Genomic DNA, 6,012 nt, shown 5'->3' on the forward strand with positions numbered 1-6,012 from the left:
TCTTTTTACTTTTTTAATGTGATTCCCATACAATTTTAAATTATAGGTATGGCTAGCATATTTCTGTTAGTACTGTTCAAGATCTTTTTTTCAATTTTCACAACTTTGGAATATCAAGTAAGTTAATTAGTTAACTACCTAGGGAAAAAAGATTAAATTATTTTAAATTCCTATTTAACATCACATTCCAAAAACAAATCTTGGTTTTTTGGAAAATGTGAGAAAATTTCAAATACTCTCAAATATTAGAAGAAAATGTAGACGGAAGGGAAGGTGTTTTCTAAGCCCAATATCAAAGGCAGAAACTTTAAAAGAAAATACTGTTAAATTAAAATACATATCATATATATTCAGTAATTAAAATATGTATCATAGAACATTCAGGAATTGGAGGCTTTCTATCTTTAAAGCGTTCTCCTGAGTACTTTTTTTTTTTTTTTATCAACTTGCATCTTGTTCAATGTCTGAGCTCTGTGTTAAGCCCCAGGATGTCCTAGGATATTCCTTCTGTCTGTGGCTCCAAGGAATTGAGGATCCTGCTGTTCCATCCACTTGCTGAAACTGCAGACCATGAATTTCACCAATCACTTGTATGGACCTCCCAGCTCTGGTAAGTGTGTTTTGCATGTGTGTGGAGGGGCAGGGGGCACTTTAATTCCAAACTGAGCCCCAAGAGACCACTTACCAGAACTATCCTTCTGATTCCAGAAGGATGTGGATGCAGAACAGGTCCAGATCCCTGTATCTTGGGGCTGCTGCCATGTTTTATAATTTACAAATACAGAGATTGCACATGAGGTGATCTTTATATTTTCTAATTCTAGACCATCAGATGGAATCTTCAGGTTTATACACTATAATATTGCTTGCTTTAGGGGGTTCTTAACATACACCCATATGTATCATCCTGTCAGAAAAGTGATAAGAAAAATAAAGCATATTGGGGTAAAGAGTGATGATGACAGCTATTGTTTTAGGTAAGGTGATTAGGCAAGGTCCCTGGCAGGGTGACTGATTTGTGAAAGAACTCCTTGGGCAGGTGTCTAAAATTTATTAGTTTATTTTTACCGTGAAATTTTTTTTTTTTTTTAAAGATTTTATTTATTTATTTGACAGAGAGATCACAAGCAGGCAGAGAGAGAGGAGGAAGCAGGCAGAGAGAGAGGAGGAAGCAGGCTCCCCTAGAGAGCAGAGAGCCCGATGCGGGGCTCGATCCCAGGACTCTGAGATCACGACCTGAGCCGAAGGCAGCGGCCTAACCCACTGAGCCACCCAGGCGCCCCTTTACCGTGAAATTTTAGTGACTTTTTTCAGAATATCATGTTTTTTGTTTTGTTTTGCTTTCTTTGCTTGGTTTAACGTCATGATCCTGTCGTAAAAGTATTTTTGATTCTTGCCTTACCCCCACACCATACTGTAATGATTTTCCCAGTTTCAAACCCTTTGACTCTATCCTCTTAAATGGTTGCCTTCTATCTCTTAGCTACTTCTATATTGTTGGAATACTTAGATTACTTCTAATTTCTTACTGTTGCAAATACTGCTAATGTACTTCCATTTTTAATAAATCTTTTTAAATGTTTGAAGTATTTCTTAGATGTTCAAAAGAGTTATCTACTGATTAAAAAAACTATTTAAAGTAATAGTTAAAAATAATTGAAATATTACACAATAAATCACTTTCAGGGAAAAGTATTTTTGTAACCACACGAACATGCAGTATTACCTATCCAGGTACCACGTGTCTCTCTACAGAGACACCTAATACATCAGTCTCTGTACCCTGCGTCTGTCTCTCCTCTATCTGTCCATCCATCATTTATCTGACTATATCCCTCATCTGCCTTGAGTCATTATTTTAAAAAAGGAAACTTGCCTGTTTTATTTGAAGACTTACGCCTCAACTCTTTTGACATCCCTTAAAGTATTTAAAAGTTTAGGTATATCATTCAACATCTGTTTTTTCTGTGTCCTTTATTAAGGAACGGTTTCTCCCAAAGTGATTCTCTTCCCTGATATTTCTAATATCGCCTTGTCAAAGAAACCTGAGGTTTACAGATGATATCTTTCTCAGTAACAGTGCTCACGGTGGTTCGTGTTGATGTGCCTGGAGCTGGCATGGGGAGGGAGGAATGGTGGACAAACAGCTTGCTAGGGATTTTAATTTTTATGTAGTATGTTTCCCCCTGCCGCTGTTGTTTGGAAACTTTCCCAGCTTACAGAAAAATGACAAGAATAATACCATGAACATTCAGATACCCATCAGCTCAGTTCACCCATTTTTAGCATTTTGCCACATTTGCTTATCTGTGTGCATGCACTCATGCATCTATATGTACACATGTATGCATGTGTGTGCACATGCCTGTAGAACACGTGTGTACATAAGCCATGTATAATGAATACATATACCAATAATTTTTTTTAAAGATTGATTTGTTTTTGAGAGAAGGAATCTCAAGCAGACCCCACTGGGCACAGAGCCCAATATAGGCTTGATCCCATGAGATCATGACCCTGAGATCACGACCCCGAAATCACAACCCGAGCCGCAATCTACAGCCAGACGCTTAACCTACTGAGCCACCCAGGCACCCCTATACAAATCATTTTAAACGAGCCATTTGTGAATAAACTGTGGAGGTCATGATTCTTCCCCAAGACCAGGGTTAGCTGAGGCGAGTGTTGCAGAAAATGTAAGGGGCCACCCAGAAACTCTATGGTCAAAGTAGATATTTTGGTGCAATATTTTTTAAAAATTCGATGTTATGGAAAAAAGCCCCTGATGACCAAAAATATCAAAAAAATTTTTAATAAAAACAGGCTGTTGTTTATCTTATGGGCTTATGTAATTGCACAAGGAGAGAAGTGTTTCTAGTCAGCTGGAGGTGCTGGGACGTGTGGCTGTTGGGTTTTTGAGGAATGGCAGTGGCTTGTGAACAGATTGGGCAATGTGGGCTTTGCATATACTTGTGTGTTTTGACTGTGGAGCTTGCATTAGCTTTTTGTCTTCAGTGCACAGTGTGTCCACAGGGGCAGGCATTCCTCCCTGAGCAAGCTGCATGTGGTTCTGTCTTGAGCACTGCAGCAAAGCAACTCCTGGAGTCCAGAGATTCTTTCGTAACCCCTTGGTGCAGTAATCACTTGCAGGAAGCTTGACGGTGATGCTTTCGTGACATGATTTTAGTCCATATATAAATTTTTGCAATCGTGGCATTGATGTCTTTTCGGTCTTGTCCCCCCTCTCCCCAACAACACATCCCAGTGAGGATCTGATCAAGGATCACGGGCTGTTTTCTCCTTGGAGCTAGAAAGCCGCCCCACCCGCACTTTTGTCTTCCGTGCCCTTGGCAGTTCTCAAGACTCCAGCCCCATTGTGATGCAAAGCATCTCCTTCGATTTTGATTTGCCAGATTGTTTTTCTCAAGAATACTGCATTATGCGGGACTTTAAAGAACACGTCCTTGTTGGAATCTTATCGTACTGCTAGATGGAGCCGGAATGAGATGTGTAGCTTTGGGGTTTTAAAGGTTTTGCGCTAGAAAAATTGCTGGCTGGAATGACAAGAGGTTTCTGCGCTTGGGCCAACTCTGACTGATTGGAGGTGACTTTCAAAGCTCCCCAAGGCCTGGGGTGGGGGGAAAAGAGGCCATGAGTGATGTCAGCCGTGGACATCTAGGTGGGGGGCGCGCGGAGGCACTGGCTAGTGTTAAGACTGCACTTGATAAAGAATGACTGTGGCCTTTACTGCTGCTGCAGGCCACAACTCTTTTTTCTTACCTAACCTGGGCCAAGTGTCTTGAGCACGCGTGTGCGCACACACACTAGGACTGACTGGAAATTTGTCGGTTGTCCTTCTCGGGTTGTCAGCCCACCTGTCCGCCTGTAGTCGCAGCTCATACACATGTAAATCAGCTTCGCCCTCACACAGACCCTTCAAAATGCATGACTTCTCTTGTAATGCTGTTTGAATTCCTGACTGGAGGTATGGTTGAGCAGTTAAAAAAAAATCCGTTCCCGTCCTCTCCTATTCACAAGAGGTGACCAACGTTATAAATGTAGGGACAAGGTTAAAAGCTAAGTAATTCCTTCCCAGGTACTAAGGCAACAACCTGGAAATACTCTTTATTGCCCTTTTGGACAATAAGCTGAAATCTGGATATAGAAAAGGGCTCTCTTCTTGGAGTTTAATTAAAAGTAAATAAAGAAGCTGTACCATGAAGATTTTACTCAAAGAACGAGGATCCTATCACATATTAACTCCGTGTCCTCCAGCCTACGATGGGAATACATTTCTCAGTCTCTGATGTTGTAGCGAACAATGCCCATGCCGCCGGCCTGTTCGGTAAATTCTGCGAAGAACCAGAGGGCAGTTTGGCAGAGTCTCTCTCCATCTTGAAGGAACAATCTTGACGTTTCTTTCAATCCTTCTCCAAAATGAAATGAGTATTGAGATCATTGAGCCTGTGTGTGCAGCAGAGAGGTCTCCCGCGCCTTTGCCTACTTTGCTGCAACGACGGCTTTCTGGAAACCTCCAGTACCGTGGAGCTCAACCGTGCCTCAAGCCCCCGACCTCACTCAGAATTCCCGTTTGGCTTGTAGTCACTTCCGCGTGTGTCTTTAGTTCTGGACATTGTGGGAACACACCTCCGACTTGGCCTTTTCCCCTCTTAGGAATCTCTCCTCCAGAAACATTTGCAGCTGTGCACAGAGCCACTGAGACCAAAACATGAACTGCGCTATTTCTGTGGTCCTCACGGAGATGGTAACGGTCTGCCTCCATCATCAGGGAAGAGGGAGATACTTGGGCCCCGACATGGAACGCTACACAGTAATGAAGAAAGGAAGGGACAACTACAGACCCACGTGGGGAGAGCTCCAAGATGAACCGAGCGCGAGAGGCATGGAACAAGATGGTAATACAATTACATTTCTGTGAAAAATGGAAAGGGATGAATGTGTGTCCATATGTCTGCCCAGAAATGCATTTTAAAATGTGAAGGCCATGGGTGCCTGGGTGGCTCAGTGGGTTAAGCCTCCGCCTTCGGCTCAGGTCATGATCCCAGGGTCCTGGGATCGAGCCCCACATCGGGCTCTCTGCTCAGCGGGGAGCCTGTTTCCCTTCCTCTCTCTCTGCCTGCCTCTCTGCCTACTTGTGATCTCTGTCTGTCAAATAAATAAATAAAATCTTTAAAAAAAAATGTGAAGGCCGTTCCTCGCATCATTGCCAAGTGTTTCCGTCCAGGACTCCCTAAGTCTGAAACTGTGTGGCTACCTTTTGGGCATTAAAACAAAACAAAACAAATGAACAAAACCCCCAAATCCTCTGCAGCCATTTCAGAGACAGACTGTGCCCGAGACTAACTCAGGTCCTTCCCTCCCTGGGAAGAAAGGCGCCCTGGGGCCGGCCGTCAGCCCAAAGCAGCCCCCAGGGGTGCGGGGGAACCCGGGTCCACCTGAGGAGACCCACATACAAGGACCCACTGTTTTCCTAAAGGCGAGCAGGCGAGACCTTCCCAGAGGAAAACTTTTTATAATTAACAAAGTAGTAGGTGTCTCCGGCACCCCAGGGCCAGGCAGCAACCCATTTTCCAGTAGCAACCATTAATTATTTATTTAGAAGTTAAAATAGAGTTTGGTGGGGGAAGGGAGAAGCAGGACACAGAGGGAAATCCTAGCAGTCAGAGGGAAGAAAACAGAAGTTCCGTCCAAAGGGGCATTTTTGTAATATATAGGCACATTTTCCCATAAGAAACTCCCAGAAAAATGGAAACCACATGTGCAGATGGCCAGGGCTTGCTGTGCATGTTGCTGGGCAAGCAGTTCAGGCAGGCTGCGGCGAAACCCGCTCTCTCAGCTCTCGGGTTCTGGGGCTTTCTCCGCAATGAGAAGCCCCTAGAGAACCAGCCGACCTCAGCTGAGTGCAGGGAGTGGCTTCCTTCACCCCCCCCCCCCCCCCCCCTGCTTGTTCCCTTTGCTCTCCAAAAAGTTACAAACTGGCTTTCCTTCCTG

The sequence above is a fragment of the Enhydra lutris genome, unplaced genomic scaffold (genome assembly GCF_002288905.1).
Source record: "Enhydra lutris kenyoni isolate GAN:26980312 unplaced genomic scaffold, ASM228890v2 scaffoldscaffold52, whole genome shotgun sequence".
In the NCBI taxonomy this organism is placed as follows: Eukaryota; Metazoa; Chordata; class Mammalia; order Carnivora; family Mustelidae; genus Enhydra; species Enhydra lutris.